General features: G+C 41.1%; 1 long non-coding RNA gene across 1 annotated transcript in view; it reads right to left on the reverse strand.

Moving 5' to 3' along the window:
* Positions 1-7,420: 7,420 nt before the first annotated feature.
* LOC119914805 overlaps positions 7,421-24,777 on the reverse strand; it is a 48,416-nt gene continuing 31,059 nt past the window's right edge. Inside the window, exon 4 of the long non-coding RNA XR_005446843.1 lies at positions 7,421-8,216. This is a non-coding gene — a long non-coding RNA (uncharacterized LOC119914805). The remainder of the gene's footprint in view (positions 8,217-24,777) is intronic.

Consider the following 24,777-nt stretch of genomic DNA (forward strand, 5'->3'; position numbering starts at 1 on the left):
GAGGGGGTTTCTGTCAAGAGTGTTTCATATGTTAAGGTGATGAAGTGTAACACATTTATTCCACTACAACAGTGCACATCCCCGCCAGGGCTGGTATCACCTAATGGCTTATGAATAACATAGCAATGTCCTAAGTATTTTTGTGTGTTATCACAACACCTTTTTTGCTATTCGCATGCTATTTCATGGCATTTAGATGGCGTGTCATTTTCCATGCGAATGAGAAAAAATGTCAGGTGACCTAGTATGAAGAGCGACAAAGTCCCCATAGAGAGGTGGTCAGGGTGGAGGAGGGTGAAAAAGACTTTCACGCTGGAGACGGCTGCTCATGCTCGTACAATAAACAAAAGTCAGCGTTGACTTATTTTAACTTACATATGTAATTTACGTAATATACTCATTGACATCAGAAACATGACAAAGCCCCAATGTGACACAGATTTTTTAGAGAGTTCAAGAGTTTATGAGCTGAAAAATTTGGATTTTTTAATCTTTAAAAATGTATAGAATTGTAAGTTCAATAAAAGTTTTGCAGAGGGGTAAAAAGTACAATATTTGCCTTTGAAATGTAATGGAATATGAAGTATATGAAAATACTCTCAGCACAGGTCTGTCAAAATTGCACTTAAGTACAGTACTTCAGTAAATATATTTAGTTATTTTCCACCATTGGAAACTCTGCAGCTTCAGCTTGGGGTTGTCACGACTTATCAAGGCTGCTGTTAATAAGGGGAGACCTGAGTTTAATTCTAAATCTAATCTCTGACACTGGCACAAAGCACTAAGCAGAAGTAAGTACTTCATGGGAGTGAAAAAAGAGAAATAGTGAGGATGGGTGGGAGAGAGGAAAATGATCAAAGAATAGTGTTGGTCAATGTAAGTAGGCTGGAATGCATTAAAAAAGAAAGAATGGAAAATAATGAATAAAAATGCTGTGAAATCACCATAGAACATTACTGAAAAAAGTCACCACAATCAACTCACAAATCTAAATCTTTTCTATCTTATCTAGAGTTGGTTGATCAACCATTCTAACTTCCTGTGGTCTGTGTAGTTTCCTGATGGCCATTTTCTGATGGTCTTGCTGGAGCCAGCAGGTCCATCTATCTGCCCTTTAATGAGATGAGCAGGAGGGGGGTCTTTAGCAATTGATAGCTGGCATTCTTGTAAGTTACCTCCTGCTCCTGCCTCTGTACACCAGTTAGGGGAGGTGAAGCCCATATATATTGACCAACCCCAGTGTACTGATTACAGTGCTGACTACTCTTACAACAGAGACAGTCTCTATGCAGGGCAATGAGGGAATTATGAGGAACTAGCTGTCCCCATCCCTCATTTGGCTTAATGTACTGTATTAGCCATTTATGTAAGATGACTAATGGATAAGAAAATATGCAGACATCACATATTGTTACTGAGACAGACAATTTGAATTCAAATTAAGTTAGTAAAAGAAAGAAGACAAAGCATTATATATGGAAAACAGTAAAAAAGACACATTAAAATAGGACCAAAATCAGAATTTACTCCAATTAAGTCTTAAAAGGTGCATGTGAACTGGTTGAATATCTCATTACTTTGCATCTCCATGAAGTATCATGAAAAAAGCTTGAAAACTCTTAATGGTAAGTCTGAAAAAAAAGCTGAAATTAAATGAAGCATTATAACAGATCAACAAAGGTTGATAGAAATAGTTTTTAGTATTATGGGACTTACAGATAAAGATAAAACTTTACAGATCCCGAACGCATGCATGCATGTAAATCTGAATTTCCTATTTGTTCTAAAATGTGACATTTTAAAATCAAATTTGAGAATGAGCAGAGGTGTACAACGAAGAATGAAGGACTATATACAGGGAGTTCAGAGTACGGAGTCACCTCTGGTGGGCTAGCTTTAAGAGTTGGAGCATGAAACAGTGAATTAAATATTAATCAAACACTGAATACTGAAAAGGGGGAGACAGAAAGATAAAAAAAACTGATTGAAAGACACCAGAGAAACACAAAAGTGCCAAAGTAAAAGGTACTTTCATTGGTCCTGTTCCACAGGACAGAGGGACTCGGGTGACAACTTGTGTCCCTCCTCCGAATGTGGACCTCCATAGCCTCCCCACAGTCAGTGTTTTCTGGCAGGTCATAAAAGATAATTGTGTTGCCTGGGCTTTTTAAGAGTTAGCCAATGAGTGCTCCAGGGTGGTCAAGGGGACTTAGCGTGTGTTTACCACGACACAGAGACAGTGAGACTATACCTAGCCACCCACTAGACAGCAGATAAGACATCAATCTACCCCACCTCTCCAATTTAGGGAAGAAGGAAAGGAGGGATGGGAGAAAAGGAGGGGCTGTTTAGAGAATGAATGGAGCTTGCCTCATTCACCACGCAGTAGTGCACGCAGGCCTGCAAATACCATAACTATTCACTGAATATGTGTGTGTCTATGCATGCATTTGTGTGTACACTTGTGTGTGCAAGTGTTTCAGTGTGTGTGGGCCATGGCAGGCAATCTACAGGGAGTCGTTGCCCTATAGCCCCAGCCCTGCTATAACTTCATTAGGTGTGTGTGGAGGTAATGGCACCATGGTCCAGGAGCTCGTAACATGTAGCCAGAGGCCCATCGGCTGCCCGCCAGCCCAGCCCACACAGATGCTGCACTGGTATGTCTCTATATAAGCCCCAGTTATGTGGGCAGAATTAGTGTTTAGTGTGGAGCCACCAAAACTTAATATGATACTGTGCTTGTAACTTGAAGTGAGTGGAATTTTTGAACAACATGGGGATTAAATAAGTAGATTAATTCTCACTAGACATATATAATTCTGCTGGGCAATGTGAATAAAAACTTAGGGCAAATGTAAAAAGAAGAAAGTAATTGATTCTTAACTCCAAGACGATCCATATCTTTCACACCACTGATAATAAAGCTGGTCCAAACACAGTCCAAATTCTGCTGACAGCAAGATTGTGGTTACTGCTTTGTTGGAGTCAATGAGAGAAGGAGCAAAAATGTGCTGCTTCTTCAAAAATAATATATTAAACTCCTGGATGAAGCAACATAATCTTAAAGTGTTGCACCCCAAGGTGTAACAATCGATTCCAAGTGGAAAGGATTAAATTGCATTATGTCACTGTCTGTAGCCTATTGTTTTGTTAGTTGTCACTCACCCTTGGCAGTCTGCCAGCTGAACAAAAAGTAAGAAAAGAAGGGTGTTTCTATACACCAGGGATGTGTTTACAGATACACAGTAAATAATACATACTAAATCACACAGATATAAAAGGTGTTTAATTTAACCTTGACTATTTAGCATTTAAATGCAGCATATGCACATTAATAACTATTTTTTAACCCACTATATGTTCATATAGTGCTTAAACATGAGAAATGGGGGAGGGTGTTACCAAGATGTTTAGTTTTTTCTTGTTCTAAAATGTGTTCTACCTTTGTATTGTTAACAAATCTTTTCAAATATTTCTTATTCAATCCCACCCCCCACCGCCCAAAAAATCTAAATCCAAACTTAATTTGGAAGAACAACTGAAACTAAAACAGAATTGCATCACAATATCATATGTAATGTCTGAACAGGCACTTTGCTACTAATGAAAAAGAACATTCAGTACAGACTGAGCACTGACAAGGCTCATACACAATGATCTACCTGTCGTTTCTGGTTTCTTCCATAGACTAAAAGGTACAGCTCATTTAAATAATCAGCCTGGTCATAGACAGACACACACACACACACACACACACACACACACACACACACACACACACACACAGACTGATTGAGTTGCACATCCAATTTCCGAAAGGAAGCCTCTGTTTATTTATTTGCTATATGTCTGAACTTGCCCGTCTTGATGTTGTTGTGTTGTAAGTGAGTCAGAAAGGGGCCCTTTATTAAATCATTGGGCTCTCCTACTGGAGTGAGACTATCCCACAGATCTATGGTAATACACAGCCTGGGGTGGAGGACAATTCCATTAGTGGAGGACAGGGGCTGGGACTGATAGCGCTCCAGATATGGCCCCCTCCTTACTACAATACCTCTTGGCTGACTGGCCGTCAGCCTGTTTAGCCTGAAGTTTTATAGAGCTAATCACCACTGTTTGCACAAGTCAGAATAAATCTGCCACGTGCACCGGAATGGTAGACATACAACAAAGTACTGTCATCGTGATCCAAGTACCTGGCTCCCAAGAAGATTTGTATCATAGAGAGAATGTAGCAGGAGAGATGATAAAAGTCATTCCTATTAATGACTGCCAAATAATAACACCAAATTAACTGCTGAGATCTGGGAAAGTGGCAAAATCACTAAAAACAACTGTGGAGAACCAAGAAACACAAGGAGTCAGGTCAGACAGGTTTTAAACAAACTTCCAGGTTATCAATAGTGAGCATTAACATAGGACACCTGCAACGTCCATTGTTCAATCCCTGATGATTTGCCAAATGGTCTGTTGGGTAAACATTGATCACAAATTACAGACTGACCCTCTAGTTCAACTTAGACCTATGGTACTTAACATAGTCATGTGCACACTAATGCTGTTTTGGTTGTCCCCATTTTATTTTATTTTTAAGTGGTTTGGATAATCTGGGTAAAGTTTAAACCTGTCGATCATTTGGCTACTCATTTTCATTGCCTGATTGGACTTGTTGAGATGTTCTCAGATCTCAGCAATCATATTGGTGAAGACAAAAAGGAAGAAAAACCAAAAAATGAAATGTTTTTGTTGAGTTTATTGATTACCATTAATGCAGTGTAAAACAAATACAGTGTCTACTGTATATGCTGTTGGGAGCCACTCCCAGCACACAGCTAAATTGGTTTACATTTTTTAGTTGACCTTTGCAAAGTTAGGCCAAATAAGTGAGCAAGACCAGGCCAGGCTTTGGTAAAGCCAGTGATGAAAGCCCACCACTCTTGTTTTTATTGTCCACTCTCCACCAGGCGGAGTGTTGTGGGAACTCTAGAGAGTTGTGGCTGCTGTTTGATCACACCATGGGAGTCTGACCTGTCACTAAGTGGTGGCAAACATGGCCCACACACAGAGCAGTGAGCGACTATGCATGTATATGTGTGTATGTGTTTCCCACACACAGCGCCACATACCCCACCAGAGGAGGCAGGTCACAACGTGTCAGAGTGTTGAGGATCCATAATGGCCATTTAGCCTTCAACAGCTAATATCAGCGCTGCTGATTTACAAGGAATTGGGCTATATGGTCGCTGGACTCAGGAGCTGATTTCATCAAACCTGTTTGACATTAGCTGATATGAACATACAGCTGAAAAGATAAATATATATACATATATATACCAAACAATTATTATAATTATAAAATGAAAAGAGATATTAAATAAACTTGTAATATGTAATATGTATGAGATGTTCCCAATACTGGATTTCATACCAGCACGTACCATACATCCCTCTATGGTAACCAGCTGTTTCCAGCCAAGTGGAGTGACAAGGGACCGGAGGGAGCCATCGAAACTCCGGGGGACTATGACTGAAGCGTGGTGACAAGTGACGATGACGCCCTCCCTCATGCACGTGTCCCCGCACTGCAGAGGACAGCACCCTCAGCAACAAGACAAGACGGGGATCACGCACCATGCTAGGCTAATAGCCACGATATGCTCTGCTGAAGTCAAGTCCGATCGAGGGCTGGCGCTGTGATCACTGCTGATAGGGGAACAATGTGACTCGTGCATGTCGGATTGCATATATGGAAATGGAAACTTCACTTGTCCCCTAAATAGTTTATGTATCCAGCATTGTAAACTTGAAAAAGAATTGTGAAAACTCAGGAGATAGACAAATAAGGATTTGAAATTGCTTGAGACTGATGATCTGCAGGATTTGACCTCAGATTCACCTTCACCACAGAGTGTTGGGAAGTATCACACTGGTGCTAATGGAGACTGTTTGTGGTGGTGTTTGTTAGATCTATTTGTTGCAGAGGCACGGTGTAAATAACATGTGCATGAAGGTTTGACTAGACACACACGTACAAAAATTCAATTTTGCCTCTTAAAGCTTGTGCTCTTTACACACAAACATACACACACTCTACTTGCCCTTGTGACCAACTAGAGACCAGAGAGACATTGACATGACCCAGATAATAGGCCTAAAGTCTTGCCTCCACAATTTGATCAATTTGCAGTTTCCTCACAATCGCAGCCACTGCGCTGTCCCCTGCAGCTACACTGTAGCCCCCCACGCCCAGCCATGCAGACGCATCACTGCTCGCAACAGCAAGATGCTCTGGCTTTCACCCCTTTTCCCCCAAATCACCGCTAAGCCTGCCTGATGCCTGCTGCCGGGACACTAACGTGCTCTTGCTCCTGTCATCTCTATGCAAGCACAGACAGGAGGGGAAAAGGCTGACAGTTTGTCTTGTACCATATGCCACGTGGCAGCAAAGCCTAACTGATATGGCCAGAGTTTGGGCCACAGCCAAGGGCTCTTTTTATAAATCTATTTTACTCTCTTCTTCCTTGCATGTGGCTGTGTCTTGGGCGGAAATGTGAAACAAAATCACTGTCGGCCCTCACCAGGCTGGATTTACTGTCTGGGCTCAGCCAGAGCAAGGAGCTGCTTTGATCGTTATTTGTGCAATATTTCAGACAGTACTCACGATAGGTCTGTAGAAACCACTGATAGCTGAAATAGCCTCTCCCCAGCTCATGTGAGACTTACCATTCTGCAGAGAGTCCAAGAAAATGCAACACTTTTTCCAAAGGAAAGAAAAACATATGTTAGGAGGGAACTATCCCCTCCTTCTCTTTGCCTCAAGACATGTTAGTCTTCAGTAAAGCCTCTCAATCATGGATTCACCTGTGGGGTCTTTCCACACACAGTGCAGGACTGGAATTCAAGCAAGGTTGTCAATAGTTTTTTCTTGTGTGGTCAGTTTAGTGAAGACAAATTTGTTGCTGGTGATGTTTTTAAGCCTTGAGAAGTTACATTGCTTTGATCATTTTCATAAGTGTAGTAAAGACCCTGAGGCCACCAACAAAATCTCAGAAAAGTAAGGTGTAAGGTTTGTTTACAGTTGCCAGGGGTATGAGGAATCAATGTGTGTACCTGTGTGTGCTGCTTGGTCTCCTGAAATGATGAGGAAAATCCTAAATTGAACATGATATCTTGCTAGGTGCTTAGGAAAAAGAGACTGAAAAATGTTTTTCTCACAATAAAAGGATTATATGGAGGAGACATGACTAGAAACAATGATGAATGACACCTCAATAATATAACACTGACGTCCACATTCTGTTTCCTTCTGACATGTTTTTTACTGAAAGATTTTAGCTGATTTTGCTTAATTATGAAAAATCTTTGTGGTCGAAAAATGGATCTTCATAGTTTTTTAATATTATTGTTATTTAATAGAAATAATTAAACAACAACAACACGAAACAGTAGGTTGAGAAAAGAATCTTAACTCAGGGTCTAGCTTTTGCTGGAACTTTCAACCGCATCTCACAGACTTCATGATTATCTTCATCTTACACTTTAGCAAACGATCAGAATTACAATCACAGCATGCAATACAGGATGTCTTACATACAGTATATAACTATAACTGGAATACATTTGCACCAAGACCTGGTGACAGCTGATCTCAATTCAGGACAGAGGACATCTATTTTACTTGGTTTTTAGCATTCTATCATAATAAATGTAATCATGCAGAACAAACCTATGAATTTCTGTCATATATGGAAAATGTCATATCCTTCAAGTGTGTCAAACATTTAAATCATACGTTCTCCAAAATCCAGTGCCTCCATAGAGAAACCTGCTTAAGTGTTATGCTGTGGCCAGTCAACACCTCCCCGATGCGTCATCCTTTGCAGCAGCTAAACCCTGGAACTGGGACAAAGTGTTCCCCATTTCGCTCCGGTGGTTCCCTTCCCGCCTTTGCCGAGGCTGGTGCAAGAAGGTAGGAGGAAGGCAGGAGTTGATGAAAGAAATGACAGGTGAGTGACAGATGCCTTGAGGAACAAGAGATGGGAGGAATGGGGGAGGGTAGAAGCGTGCTAGCCAGCAAGGTGAAGCATAGTGCCACAGGTAAAGAGATGCCAGGGTGGACGATTGACGCACCTTGATGGCACTAGCAGGCAGATGTGACAGAGGTGAGGGGCAGAGCTGGGAGACCTTCCAGGCTCCTCACAGCTGCTTTTATGCTCCTGTGAGACAGATGCACAGAGAGACAGCCTTACACTGGAGACAACGCAATCATGTGTGTTCATTTGCACAAACATACTCACACAGTTTTTATAAAGTCATAGACAACACAGGGCAAAAGAACAACACTAATTCTAGCTTTTCTGATTGTTCTTCAATAACTTAATAATTAATTTCTTAACCAAATATTTTATCAAATGTCACTCCACATGACCAGACACTAATATAGTTGCTGTCTTGGTAGCAAACACTGTCTTTTTGATTGCATGAAGGCATTACTCTGTGTGATATTTTACCACACACATTAGATTCACAACTGACCAGCTTCTACCACCGCTTTTCTTCCTTTACCCCCTCCTTACCTCCACCTTGCTGCCACAACACCATAACAGGTTCCTGATATAAACATTGACCATGTCACTTTGTCCTGCCCTCCTAAATCTCTCCTCCTTCTACACCCATTCTAATTAAATTTTATGTTCATTTAACTCCAGATAACCCTAACATTAGCAGTGGATTCCAGCCATCTTCCCTCTTCTAAATTAACTAATGGGAAGCCATCACAACCATCTGCGGGTGACCATCAGAGCATTATGTTCTCTAGATAAAGTATTTCCTTTGGCTCCACAAAATTATTGTCTTTGCTTTTGTTGACCAGTGAAATAATAGGTGACATATGAAAAAAGATACATGTCATATTGTATGAGTCAGTTTTCAGTATCATGCCACAAAAGCAGTTTAAGTAAAATTACTACTAAAAAATGTTATTAAATTAAAGATTACTATCAGTGGAAGATACTCAGGTTAACTATCAGCCTATGGCAGAAAAACACACAATCAGGTAGATGTAAAATAGCATTACTGGAGAATGAGGCAGAGTAAGAGAGAGACGGCAACAGAAAATTAGGCGACAGCAGAGGTAAGGTAATTGAATGGTTTTAAAATAATAGTTTGCCATTTGGGGAAATAAGCATATTCATATTCCTGGCAGGAGTTAGATGAAAAGATTGTTACCCCTCTCTTGTTTGCATGCTAAATATGAACCACAGACAGAAGAAGGTTAGCTTAGCTTAGCACAAAGACTTGAGTATGACCTATAGAACATTACAGAAAACCATTGCATTTGGTGAATATTGTAATGCTTTATCTCTCTCAATGATCACTGATTTAATAATTTAATAATAATAATAATAAACATCTAAAGTGTAAATGGACAACTCAATGAATGGACCTGGATCAACAATAGATGCCATCTGAACCGCATCTAAAAACAATAATGTATTTCTCTATGCAGATGAAATATAAATTAATCAGAAGTATGATATTTTATTCAGGGGGCCTCAGTAGCAAGCAGAGCACCCATCTGTCTCTCATGTCTCTAGTCAGCCATGTCATATGGGACTGAAGTGAAAGAGAACCTCTCTTATTGCTCGCCATGCAGCTCTTTGCTGCTGCTCAGTGTCACTGCCACTCACCCGCCGTTCTGATGCGTTCGTTCCTCTCCACCTCCATTAACGTCACTCTTGGTTGACACGCTCGCAAATGGAATGGCATACAGGCCTCCAAAATAGGGAAAAGGGAAACGCTTCATTTATGTTTTAGGTGTACATGGACACTTGAAAGGCAGAACAAGAGTGATATCTTTATTTATTTCCTTAAGTAAGCTTGCATTAACGAAAATGTCTCTGAATTTTAAGCTTTGAAATGTTATTCTCATGCCCCGAGGAACTGGTCTACAACTAGAATCCTCCATTTGTTATCCTAGCAGGCTAGCTTAGGCCAATCTGTCGTGAATGGAGATGTTTCAAGCAGACTGAGTGATGAGGTGCATAAGGGGTCAGCATTCTAAAGGGGCTACCAATTGGATCATGACCCATGAGGGACAGATATGGGCAAGGGATTTAGCCTCAAAGGTCGCACTGAGGTCAAGGAGTGTCTTGCATTCCAGACTCCTAATCCTCTCCCTGCAGTCTGGAACACCGGCCGTCACTGCTCCACACACGTATGCCTGCACACACATAAACATGCCCCCTGCGCCAGAAAGCACAGGTAGTGGTGATAGATTGGATAAAGAGACTTTAAATAAATGCATGCTTTCTGGCCCAGGTACTCTTCCTCCTCTATACCTTATGTAGAGAAAACATGGACTTTGGTTGCCCTCTCCACTCAGTTCCCTGACCTTCCACTTATCCACCCAGCTTCTACCAGGCCATTGAGTTTACCCCATGCTGAGACACCAGAGTGCCGGGGATGTGGGTAATTTGTCAGGGCCACCCAACCTCTACTTTTGCTTGTGTGTGTGTCAGCATGCAAGCATGCGTATGCATCAGGGGCTTTCTCTGGGAATCTCTCAGACTATGTCGCCAGTCCGGAAGGTCTCAGACAAGTCAGTGGAGAAAGCAGTGCTCATGGTCGTAGCAGTGCATTGAAAGCTGGGGCATCCTGGTCACGGCAATCTGACCCATCTATCAGCCCAATGTGACGTGCATGCCACCCAACACCGTGCAGCATTTGTGCCCCCCTCCCCTAAACACTTATACATTACATGAACATACACAGTATACAATGGAGACTATACACCCAGATGATTTTGGAAGCTGAACCTGTTGACATTTACACTGTAAATCCCACCACACATTCAAAACACACAAACACAGTGACAAAATTGCTCCCTCTGTGGCTTGGAATACACGTAACACAGCAGTTTGTGTGCAGCAAGGCACACCAGGCACCAGCCTCCTACTGTTTGTTTTGGAGTGACCCTCCTGCTGGTCCTTCAATTGTAGCCCCCCACCCCCACTTCCTATCCCACTACACTATACCAAACAGGGCCAAATAAAACACAGACAACATAATGTAGCAGCATGTCAGTGGTGGGCCCTGGAGCAAGGCTGAAACATGAACCACTCTGTATCAGCCATTAGGACAAGAGTAAACGCAGCTACGATTTCTTCCTAGCCATCCAGCCCTTATGTTGTCCAGTGCAGAGCTTGTGTGTGTGTGTGCCAGCAGCAGATTGAGCGATGTATCCTGTGTGGCTGTGGTGTGCTCAGTGGGCCAGAGAGAAGTCCCAGCAGGGGACTACTTCTCCCTTGGCCCCCAGGCCACTGCACTTCATCAATCTCTCTACTGCGAAAGGCCTGCCACTGGATTGCAAGAGTTTCACACACACCGTTGCGCTTACTCAGAGTTCGAAAGCAAAAGCAGACAAACCAAAGTATACAGAATCAGAGGAATAAAGTGGAGTGTTTAGGACATTTAGCCAAACTACAAATACATTTTTTGTGTGTTTTCTAACCTTCATTTACAAAGTTTTTTCATTCCGAGATCATTCTGAGCAACATCCATGTCATCCTGTCATCTTCTGAGTGTCAATTAGGCTTAGAACTCGTAACAATTTCATTTGCAATATTTATCCGTTCATTATCTTCCTTGTAGATATCTATGTTTTGGGGGTTTTCAGTGTTTTTTTCAAATTGTTCTTTACATTTTATATGACCACAGTTTGAAAGTCTTCATGTCAGACTGGCCCCCAGACTTCCGGTTTTTAAATCGCGACTTAAAACACATTTGTATTCCTTGGCATTTAATCCGGCATGAGAACTGTATGTTGTATTTGTTTGGTGTTGTATTTTGTCTATTTATTGTTTCATGTCAGTGTACAGCACTTTGGTCAACCTGGTTGTTTTTAATATGCTTTAGAAATAAAGTTGGATTGGATTGGATAAAAATGCTCGACAAATTAGTTCCCTTATTTACACTTCAAGCAGGTTTGCATTGAAATGCCATGATCTGTGAAAATTAGCAAACAATTTGTGAAACACAAATCTTCCCCAAGGCAAGAAAGGCAGTAATCTCATCATTAAATGACAGCTGACAAGCTAAAAGGTGCATGTTTTGTTTTAGACATGGCTCTTCCATATTACTTGAATTTTAGCATTCTATCATAATAGATGTAATCATGCAGAACAAACCTATGAATACTATTATCAAAACAAAATAACATGAAAGATATCATTTGCTTGCACATGCAAAAATGTTTAAACTGATGTGGTGTTAATTCTCCCTCTGTCCGTCAAAGGCCTAAGCTGTGTTAAAGGGTGTGGTGGCGGAGAATTCTGGCACTCAATCCCATAATTGGCAGGAATGACATTGATGAGGTGAGACATGATATCTGCTGTTTTCAGGACTAACTCTTCTCATGGTAAGATATACTTTTGTCTACTTGCAGCACTAACAAAATACAACTCATGATGTTTAGTGGTTAAGTCCAACATGATGCTATCAAAAAAAATTAAAACGAATTAAGAGGCATTTAAAAAGTGATCTACTTTACTTGTCATCCCTTGTGTCACTATAGCAAGAGGAATCCTGTCTGTCTCAGTGTGGGGACCTCACAGCCTTTGCCTTAGCATAAGCACACACAGGCACATGTAAACACATGCTCTGGCACAGTTCCTGACCTCAGATGAGGGCCGGATGTACAGAATAAGAAAAGGTGAGAAATAGCTAGCCTCCTCTTGAGATGAAGATGACTCCAAAACTTGAGAAACATGTAGGGAATTTCTCATGCCTCAGCGGGAAACAGGGATCCTATCTCACTCGTCCACTGAGCCCTCTGCATTCTACATAGATTGACTTCATGTAATGCCAATGACAGTTTATAGTTTATGAATGTATAGCCTTTAACTGAACATTACATGATACTGACATGCACTGAGTATAGTGGAAATCATAAAAATAGAAGCAGAATCTATGGGAGTCTTTTTCAGTCATGTATTCCTGCTAAGAAGCTTTAAGGAGTTGAATCATTGTTTTGTCAATTCAAGAGGAAGCTGTGGAAGGAAAGAAAGACTGAACGAGCAAAACGGAACAAGAGCCAGAGCGAGTGAGGAGAGTTGGTTTACAGTGCAATCAGCATTAAGGAAATTGGTTTGCACTAGCGCTGCGAGTGGAGAGAGGTGATTGATGCTAAGCTAGGCTAGCAGGAAGGAAGTGGAGAAATTAGCGGCAGGCCAGGGCACTGAGAGCTGTCAACTACTTCCTGGTCAATCTAGGGTGTGAAGTATGCGTCCACTGCTAGCCCTCATGTACCACTTGTGTTAGTGCAGATTTGCACACACACACACATTTGAAAATACTATGCATGCATACACACATACTGAGCAGGTATTTTGCATTAAGAATGAACTGTGCATTTAGAGCATTACATTACCAGGAAACCTGAGTACAACCTGACTCTTCCAGTCTGAAACTTGAGTAGAACATCTTGATTTAGGAGTGAGTTAACACCAAGGAGCTATATCTTAGTGTGACAAGTGTGTACACAAGCATGCCGGGAAGTGCACATACTTTGACATACAAACATACACATAAATGCGTGCACACAATCCCAGAAAACACCAATTTTCCTATTTACTATTTTCAGTGACAAAGAGCAAACATGACCCCTTTCTTGATTTCATCTCACTTGCCTCTGCACACAAGCTTTCAACAGCACATCAAAACAACACAGTGCAGTCTCCAGGGCACTGTGTCAAAACTTGGCTGCATGCATGCCAAGAGTGCAACCACGTCAAGCCCCTGACAATAGCAGTAGTAGTGTACATGTAGTGTAATTAAGCAAGGCAACAGATGATAGGAACAGTGGAGGAGGAGACAAAAAGATGCCCTTGATAGGGCACGGCGCTGACAGCATTTCCTCTGACAGCTACATTTCGTCGGCCACCACAGAAGCCCTTACGTCTCCTGACATGTGCTTTACTCATCCCTGCCGCTCTTCTCTGTTCCCTTGACATGACGGGAAAGAAGTGATCTTAGGAGGGAGAGTTGGAGATGGATGGAGGGATATTATGATGGCCAGTGCTTGTTGGGATCAGCGATCTAAAAAGTCCATGGACATATTTGTGATTGGTCTACAGTGGGCCTGAGAAAGGACATTTGTTAGTGTTTATGAATAATAAACTATTTATAATAAACATACATCACATACAAGTGGGTACAAAGTTGATATAATTGTATGCTTCAATTTTCCTGGACCGACAAGAACACATAGATATTCCAAACAGAACATCAAAAGACAAGTAGATCAATTAAAAGAACTCAAGGCCCTACCTAGTAGCCACTCCAAACTGATCCCCTAAGAACTGCCTGTTGAAGAGTGAGCGTTAGGTGGCCATAAGCAATGAAACATTCTTTGTGACACCATCAAAGTGGTCAGCGATGTGCCAAAAATGTTGAGGGGGTCTGGTCCACTTAAATAAAAGATAAACTTGTGAGACATTTTAAAGGTTTAAAAGTTGTAAGATAACAATCTCTGAGATTTCTGCCTCCACTCCAATACAGTAACGGTCTGTTTGGGGTCCTCACAACATTGAACAATTATATAAAATAAATCAATAGAAGATTTCTTTCCCAAAACAATGTCCTCGTTCATCTGGAACTACTTTCTAAAAAAAAAAAATGTATCCAGAATTAGTGTCTTAGTACTTAGTACTGTTGATAGTGACATCAGCAACTGGGGAACTAATTCTGGACACATTTTTTAAATGTAATTTCCCAATGCTATGAAGACCACAAATTAAATTCCATTTGTGTGTATTGTATTGGTGTGGAGGCATATATTTCAGAGGCAGATTTCAAAACTTGGAAGTAAAATCAAAACTAGCTGCATGATTAGATAAAATGAGAAAATGTGTTTTTTTGTAATTTGGTTTAACGTCCTCCTCCATCCTTTAGAAAGAAATAGGGTAGGGAAAAACAAGCAGAGAGAGACTAGCACACCAAAAGAAAGATGGCCATTTTACAGAGGCCATCTTTTACAAAGCACTCCATTCCTCTCAGGCAGGATTGAGTTAACGTCCCTTCCCTTCCTCTCATCCCTCCCCTGCCCCTCCTGTTTCGCAGTGACTTGCTGGCTTGATTTATCTGATGGAAGGAATTCTGCACAGGGCTCTGGCTCTGGTGGTATCCCTATACTGTAACCTTTTCCCCCCGCCAGATGTTCCTCTCTCAAAACACGGTAATGTTCATCCCCAAATCCCCGTACAAACATATCAAGTGGTCGCAACATGTTTACGTGGGCCACAGCCGACAGGGACAGTGACACGAGTGTTAGGGGTTGGAGAGCAGACAAGGAGGGCAGGGAAGAGAGAAGCAGACAGAAAGACAGACAGACAGGCCGATGTAGGTGTCAGACATATGCTCTCGCCAGCTGACGACACCAGGGTGACCCAGAGGAGTAAGGGGAGACTGGGGGCAGAAAGGGGTTTATAACTCCCACAAACTTTGTAATGGGTGATACTTTGAGTTCAACAATTTGCTCGGATCTGAGCGCCTGGTCTGATTTATAGCATCCTACCTTTATACACAGAGTTTTCCTTTTACATGTTTCGTTGATTCAGTGAGCGTTAAAACAAGGGGTGAAAATGGCTTTTAGTGGAGCCGCTGTAAAACCAGCGTTTATAAGGGACAAGAGCTTGGCATGCTGGATACGTATGACCACAAATATATAAATTAGAGGTCAAAAATATGCTATGGAAATCCAATTTCAGCAAATGCTATGTTATAATATGTGTCACTCCTGAGATTATAACTCTAAAATTCCTAAATAGAATAACAGTCCAATTGAAATTCTGTCTTATACACACACATCGCCAGCAAGAGAGAGAAAGAGAAATATGATGATGATGACAATCCTGGTGCTGATGATGGGGGTGATGAAGCTACGTCAAGGCCCTGACAGCTTTGACCGCCTCAGCCAATATTTGTCACTTTCAGCGTGCATGAATTCTTGATTTGATGTGCCTTAATTGATTCAACTCTGCCTAGCATTGTCTGTCAGCTCCCTCTTCCCTTCACTCTCCACCTTTCTATATATTTTTTTGTTTCTTTTTCCCTCTGTCTATCTAATATCACAGGGAATGCGGTGTCCAGGCAGACTAAGATGAATGGAGGAGGAAGAGCAGCCAGCGATACTGCCCTCTCTGTGACCTCTTCCGTGACACAATGAGCCCCAAATGGCAGACATGACGGAGGATCAAGTGCTTCAAAGTAAGCCAGGCAGAGATAAAACCCAACAGGCCTCTTGGATGATGAACGGGTTTTGTAGCAGGAAAAAGCCATCATATAGCTACCATGACACCTGGGCTTTGGTGCACAGGCCCAACACATGTCACATCATGTAGCTAGGAGGAGGAAAAAAAGAAAATAGTCATCCATGAGCTTAGTTGGATGTTACGATTGAAGCCCTGGTGGATATTGTGTAGCTTGTGCCAGTATTAAAAATACACATGATATTACAAGACTACAGTCTAGACTTTATAAAGTGCAATTACATAACATTCTTGTGAATGTGCGCTATATATATATAATAAAATTCAATTCAATTCAGCTGAAAGTGTCAAGTGTACTGAGTGTACTGATTGTCAAGATTTAGATTTGTAGTAGGACTTGTGTTTACAATCCCTTCACTTTGCAACACAATCATGATGAACCTATGTGGGGCTTTCCATAAATTTTCTCCTCATTCATTTACCAATATTTGTAATAATCAGTTTTTTAGCTGTTTAGTCCGGATTGGATTTAAAATATCACTATCAGCTCTATATGCCCTGTTACCATGGTGTTCAGACCAAGGTTAGCAATTCAATGCTTCTCACAGTGTTTGTCTTTTTGCAGGCCTTCAATGTTGCTGGGCACATTTACCTTGGTTGTTCTCAAATAATCCATGCCCACTACAGAGAGAAACACTGCCAAAATTGATTTCCTCTTTCTTTATTGTTGGGGAAGAAGCATGTGAGGTTTGAGTGGTTAACACTACAAGTGATGTCCTCCTCCTCTTCTTAGCCTTGGACCAAATAAATGGTGAAAGAGTCGGGAGTTGTTTCGTAAACACCTCTGTCTGTATTTGTGTGTGTGTGTGTGTCAGAGGGGGTGGAGGTGGTCATACACTGCTTCAATGAAAATTCTGGAAAAACCTCATCATGTTGAACTATTGCAAAAACACTTTTGAACATTGGTGATGATTACTTGGGGCACAAGGTACTTCAGTAAACATGGAGTAAGTGCTTTATGTAGCAGAACACCACCTATTGTGTATGTGTTGAAATTTGGCAAATTTCCCATGAGTCCCTGCCCAGATGAGAGCTCCACCATACATGTAGATACACCACTAATAAATGTGAAGATGCTTACATGCTTTTTACAGAAAATCTAATTCTACTTCTAATGCCATTTCATGTTGGGTCCATTCAGGTAATGTGAGATACCTTTAATCTCAAGCCAGGGTCCCCGTTTTATGATGAGTTGTGGATAACACTCAAGTGGAGAAACAGAAGGAGAAGCACTTTCTTCACAATAAAGCACGGAGGGCCTGTGCTGAGCCTGTCAGCTTGAAATTTAAATGCATACTTGATTGCTTTTAAAGTGGGTGCCACTGATATCCTGCCATGATGTTAAGGCTTCTTTGACGGGTGGTAAAAGCCTGAGAAAAACTTCCTTCAGGCAAAAATCCGGAAGGCGTAGTCGCAAAGGAACAAGTTGTTTTTTTATTAAAAAGAGCAACTTGTGTTCAAGCCTTGCTCCACTCCACTCCCCGCGCATTCTGTTGCTGTGCTGATGTCACATTGATTATGCTGATCGTAAACTGCCTTTGTTTGTCCCTTTCTCCCTCCCGTCAGTCATGCGTCTGCAGGGATGAGCAGAAGTCACACTACAAGCTATCTTTTCCATGTTTTCTGCATTTTCAGGTCGTGCTGCAGATAACGTCAGTCCCACTGGAGGCCGACGCGACTCCTCTTTTCCTTCGCACTCCAGTATATTAATTGCTTTTTAATGTTCCCCTTCTCTCCTGAAAGTTGTTGCATACTAACAAATCAACAACAATAATATTCTTTTTGCTGTTGCGGGCCACAGCCAAGACTAAAAGGGTACAGTCACTGAATAATCCATGCAGGGTGCAGTGGAATGAGGTCTTTAAGCTGGTAACAGAGGAGTTGTAACAGGAGGCCATTTGGCTTTCTTTCTGCTTTGTCCCAAGTGTCCTCTGCTACCAGCTGTGCACATGTCGCAGAATGGGACTGTGGTGCGAGCAATGATGGCATGATGATCCAACTAATCCAGCTAACCCAATGAAGCATTGTGACATGCCCCCTCCCTCTTGAGCCACAACTTCGGGCAAAATTAGAGTTTTTAGCATTCATTATTAATCTACACCATTATAAGGAATATGCTCCCTGTTCTGCAGAGCCTTTTAGACCAAGTGCAACAATTTATTATGCCTGAATCTCAGGGAAATAGATGGTAGCATATGCTGTTAAACATTACATTTTAAAGAGGAAGAGAGGACAAGGTTTACTATTTTGTAATGAACAAGCACTTTACATTGTAACATGTTTTGGTCGTGTGCTAAAACATTTTCAAACAATAAAGTTCCTGTTTATATTTTAGAAACTCCTGTACTGTATGACTGAGATAAAAAGTCTATAAACAAATTACATGATAAATTAGTTTGTTGCAGACTTAAGCAGCCCTTTGAAATGTCTGCTCAGTAGCCTGCAGCAGAAATTAGACCTCTCACTGCTTAAGCTTCTAACCTACAACTTGCTGCCGCCTGTAACGTGATTCTTGCTGGAAACATACAAGGGAAGCAACAGCGGAGGTAATCAGTCGTACCCACAATTTTGTAATATGAAAGAGGTCATAACCTATGTACATGATTAGCAGACTTTCTGTAACTAATGACTTTACACATTCAACTACATCTGATTTGTTTAGGATAGCTGGCTCCCACTTTAATGCACCTAATGTACTTGCTGAAATGTATCGCCCTAACATACAGTGGTAGATTACAGTTAGGGGGATATATTTATGTTGTTTGTACTTCTTAATCTTTATTTTTCCAAATAGCGACAGAAAGTGATTTTTAGAAGTACAGTAGCAGATTGATAGAAAGTCTGTCAGAACTGTCAGATTAGCTTTACTAGAGGAAAAACATTGTGTCTATAAAAATCAGCAAGGGATGAGAAAATTGTCCTTTGTAATGAACCGTAGTAATAATCATTGCTGACTGTATTCTTGGTTCTGTATAGTACTTTATATATCAGGCTAGAAAATAAAAGTACAGTTTGTTTGGAAAGTACAAGTTTGCATATGCACATCCAAGCAGCAACATTGCATTGAGGGAGGAACGTACAGGGTGCAAGGGGGGTCATCAGCAAGTGTTTGGAGCTTGAGTTACAGGGCCAGCATCTGCCATCCGGCCATCAGGCCCTCATATCCATCACTGGCCGATGGCGTGGTGCAGCCCGGCGTTTGTAAAAACACCCAGAGGAAATGGAGTCTCTGGGCCAGACAAGAATAAAATTAGCTTGATGACTAAGTTCCTCCTCAGGTCCCAGCGGGAATAGAACTCTGCCATTTGTTTTCATTACTTCCCTTGGCTGTAGATGGGAGGACGACGTGTGTGTGACTGTGTTTGTGTGCATGTATGTTTAGAGTAGAGGGTGCATGTGTGTGTTTGTGTCTGCTTCCAACCCTGCGAGAGAAAAAAAAAGCACTCCACAAAAACAGGCATTTTGTCATTTCCAGTACTGTATGGGTTTAATCAAACATATTCACTCGTAAACACACCACTTCGATTCCAAACCTCCTTCCATGTATAATATTTGTGCTTGGTCTGTAGAGGTGACATTACTGTTTGGAATTGTTCCACCACCCTTCATGGCATACAATATTGGCTTTGGCCACTTTATTGCATTACCCTCAGAATATCTAATAAACATGCAAAGGTTATAAAAATTGATTTGCTCGCAAATGTGTTTTTATTCATTCCCAGTGGTATGACCTAAGCCAACTTTTGCGGAACTAAATGTGCAACCAGTTTATTTTTGCTGGTTAAATTTGATGAATGCCAAAAACAGAATATACTTTGTCTCTTCAGGCCAAAGATGAAACTGTGAACTTAGATAGAAAAGACTCACTATTTTTTTCATATCTCTCTATACACACCCTTAAGTTCTCACCAAGTTGATCATATGCACATAATCAATTAGGTTTTAAAAAATTACTCCGCATGCATAAAAACAGATAATGAGATGGTTCTGCTCATGGAAGTCATAAAAATCACTGGAGTAAAGTAAGGTAAGGAACAAGTATGATTCAGACAAAGTATGTTAAATTAAAATTGATACTATAAATACCTGGTAAACACTACGGCTGTAGTTCTGATGATGTATGAAGTATATATTTACACTTGAGATGCATGCAATATCTGCAGAGAAACGCGGCGTCATTAAATCATTAAGTGGCGACTAAACAGCAAACCGTGCTATTTCAGTGTATCTGCATACTCACAGTGCAGAATAATTGGCCATGTTTGTATTAAAGCAGCACAAAATAGAATCACAGAGAAAGCAAGGAAGCGGAAGCCCCTCTCTTTTTTAAACAGTGAAAAAAACTCAACACTACAAACATAATGTCAGCCATATTTGCTATTGTCAAGCTGTGAGAGCACATCTGAACTTCACTACATAAAAATGCATTTCTCTGCTTTGAATACTTCTCCTCTTGTTACTCTCTCTCTCTTTCACTCTCTTTCTCTCTCTCTCTCTCTCTCTCTCTCTCTCTCACACACACACCTCTCAGATTAGTTCCAGCTTTTACCCAGGGTGCCTGTTAGAGCTGAAGTGAAGACATCTTGTACTTCTTTAAAGCATGTAGCATTAACACCTTTGCCCCCTGTGTAAACCCTGAGTACTGACCCACAGCAGAGAGCGAGAAGCACACAGCAGTGTTTAACCCGCAGACCTGTGTGAAAATGTTACAGCAGCACAGAGCAGCACTTTTCAGTCAAAGCTCCATATAGGAAGGAAGGAATCAGGAAAGGGAATATTGGAGGTGATGGAGAAAATGAAAGTGTGTGGATGTGTGCATGCATATGTGTGTGTGTTCTTTGGGATACGGGCTGACTAAACAGGCCAAAAGGATGATGAAGCAGAGGCCTTGAACCAGAAGTGTGAACAGAGAGATCCGCTCACACAATTGGCACATAATTACTACTTTTTCTTTTCTAGTTTTGTTGTAGCCTCTATCCATCTCTGCCTTCTTCACATGCAGGAAGAATGTGTTTTTCCTAGTAAAGTCATTAAAAGGTCAGTTCACCAAAAAAAAAAATAAATCAATTTCTCTCACCTCCAGTGGTATGTATCCAGTTATGGTTTCATCTGAACATTTTTGACCCATTAGTCTCTCTGCCGCCAACCCAATACAATTAAGATGAATGGAATTCTACTTGTGCTGATCATAGTAAAAATTCATCAGCACTTTTGTCTTTCTAGAAACAATGTCCCGTTAACTCTGGATAATCCAAACCTCTCACGGTGAAGTTTTCACTGTAACTACCTTCTACTGAAAAAATAGTCTGGATTGAATGTGGTCACAGTTAAAACTATCTTGAAAATGTCAAGTTTTCATGAGCTTACAAAATCAACCATTTCCAGCTCTGTCACAGGTTTACGAAGGCTTAAGAAGTGGAAGAGTTTTCCTAACCCACAAATAAACAATAATTAAAAAAACTCAAAATCCCTATGAAGACTATGAAAAATGTTGAAAGCATGGATTCTCCTGAGTAACGGAGGATCATTCTGGAAAGAGTGATTAGTCATTACATTAATGTTTTAAGTACAATTTAAATTCCATTCTCCTCCATGTATTTTAATAAAAGTAAAAATGTAAGATGTTTACCTCAAAACCTGAAAAAATATACAAAATATCCACATGGTTGGTTTTTTTGTAATATATATATATATATGTGGTGTAGTTCCATGTTTAGTGTCCTATCTTTTAAAAAACAATATCAAACCACTGCTTTTGCAAACAAACACTGTATATAGAACATAAATAGAACTGGCCACGGAAGTGGACACATGCAGTAGGGTGTACATGTAAACTGACTATAGCATAATGAACTTAAATATGCATTTCCAGGAAGACAGAGAGAACACAGATCACCGAAGAATTACACGACTTCCCTGAAACATTGTTGGCAGAAAGGGAGGAAGTGATTTTCGCTAATGTATCTCTGTGTTGTGTCCTTGTCCTCCCACGACTGGTGTGCAACAGTTAGGGGTCCTGCAAAACGTGGGTCAAGGCAAGTGTGAGTGTGTCAGACAACAAGGGAAAGAGAGAGCGAGAGGGGAAAAGAGAGTTTGCCAGTGACAAGGAAGTCAAATAAAGAGAAGAAAAGCTCCATTTCCCCAGCTAAATGTACCCCTGGGAGGCGTAAGGGGAGGGAGAGAGAGCAAGAAAGAGAGAAAGGTTATGAACCGACAATACTCCTGCAAGCCTCCAGATTTACAACTACCAAGCCCTAAGAGCTCTGCCATGCTTATTTCTACAGCCAGTTAAAACAAATTGCTGCCATGTTTCAATCACCCACATCCTCTTCTTGCTCATCCGCTCAGGCCAGGCTTTTGGCTGCTGTATTATTTCCCTCTCAGTTACTCCTGAATAAATAATTTCCTCTAGTGAGGCAATCTTCATCCACTGGAAAGTCCCCGCATGCTGTACAGGCACCCACATTCTCTCTACTCCCTTCTATTCTTCGTAAGTCAACTCAATGTGAGACTTGGTGTGACGTAAGAAGGACATGGACACTGTTTTGAGAAACTGTCTGCACTTTTGATTTTGTTTACTTGCATTTTGTCATCAATGTGCAAACTTTTTCTTGGCTTTATCGGCGACTCTTTTGCTGTTTAATCATTCTATCAAAAACAAAGAAGAATGTAGCCACTGGAAACCATCAAGTTACTTCCATATTGAGTGAAATTCCTGACCTATGGAGGCATGGATGAGAGCACAAGAAATGAATAAATACTCCCTCCCGTTTTTATGTCTGATTGCACGTTGTGGTAGAAACCTCTTGTAACCTGATACGCTGTTTGATTTGGGTTCAAATGAGAGAGAGCAAAGTCGGGCAGAAGGAGTAGGGTGGGGGTAGAGGATGGTTGGGGGCAGGTAGGGGGTCACAAGAGTGTCTTTTTCATGTTGCAGATTAGAAGCAGATGTCAGTGGGATTACACCACCAGTGTCATCACTCACCCCACAGCCCCACCCCCATCCATACACAGTCATAGTACATGCACACATACACACACCAACACAAACACAAACACACACACACACACACACACACACACACACACAGTTTCACACTGGTTTCAACCCCTCCACACAGCTACAGGGTGAGTAAGAGCATCAATGACTGATGTGATACACTGTTCCATAGCAAAATTTGGCAATTTCAAGCCGAACCAAAGCAAACTGAATTTTATGAAAACATACTGGGCATGGAAGTCTGATTGTTGAATCATGATTCCTGAACAATTCTTTCTGTTGAACATGTCCTCCAAATGAATCAATCAAATCAATTTTCAACAGAAAAAGGCACAAATTGACACACAGTTCCTTAAGAGTCCACTGAAATGCATTTATTTTGAAGCAGCTGTTGGAATATGATGTACATGGAAGTGTTTAACCACTGAATACTGACTTATTGCTTCATGAAAGTTAATCTTTCTTTAGGTTTGTACTTTTGCTGTTGCTTTTTTGCTAGTGGGTCAATTTGAAATACAGCCAGAGAGGAATGGATTTCATTACAGCTCTGACAAAGCATGAAAATGGGGTTTTTTGTATTCCTTTGGGAGGCATGACGGAGGAGAATCTAGTTTATGAATGAAATAACTAAATACTAAAGCCATGACTTACTGGATCCATTTTTGAATGAAAGGATCCAAGTAAACTGAAGTGGCATCAATTTTATTTGTGTCAGTGTTTCAAACAGCTGAAAGTGAAAAGAAATTTAACATTAAAAGTTGGTCAGCTGCCTCAAAAAACTAATTTAAAATGTCAATGCTAATGATCGCAGTAATGCTGTATCTCACTAATGTCTCTACATCCTTACACTCATGTCGCCAGACCCACCCCCACCACTGATCTCAGCACCATGCACCAGGGCCTTGAAGTGGTCCTGGCCTGGAAGATAAATGACGTGACTGAAGAACTGCTGTCTATAGAGAGCTTATTAGAGCATGAGGTCTAATCCTGAGATAATTGGAACTCTACATGTTCTAAAGTGTGTGTGCATGTGAACACTGCACTTTCAAATGTAAGGAAATATGCACATAATGCCTATATGGAAACCAAGCCTCTGAGAGTTACATTAGCAGGCGTTGTCTGCTTGGTCTTAGCTGTTTGATGTCAGCAGAGGGGTGTTATGTAGTGTTGGTACAGAGGACAGGAGCCTAGAGGCTCCATAAGAGATAGCTGTGAGGACTGAAAGCTGCAACCCATAGTGTTTATTGTTCCTGACAGGAACCACACTGGGGCTGTGAAAATGGTCTCAGCCGCTGAGAACATCACAATATCGTTTTGTTATTTTGACCACTGTGACCAGCAAGTGAAGCCTGGCAGCCTTTTTCTAGTGGGGGTCAGGGGTCTTGACCGGATGTCAGAGGTAACTGTGGATCAACTATGACTGTAGGCGTTGTGGTCATATGAAAATGG

Source organism: Micropterus salmoides, unplaced genomic scaffold (assembly GCF_014851395.1).
Source record: "Micropterus salmoides isolate LMB-PRFRI ecotype aquatic unplaced genomic scaffold, ASM1485139v1 Ms_hic_scaffold_20, whole genome shotgun sequence".
NCBI lineage: Eukaryota > Metazoa > Chordata > Actinopteri > Centrarchiformes > Centrarchidae > Micropterus > Micropterus salmoides.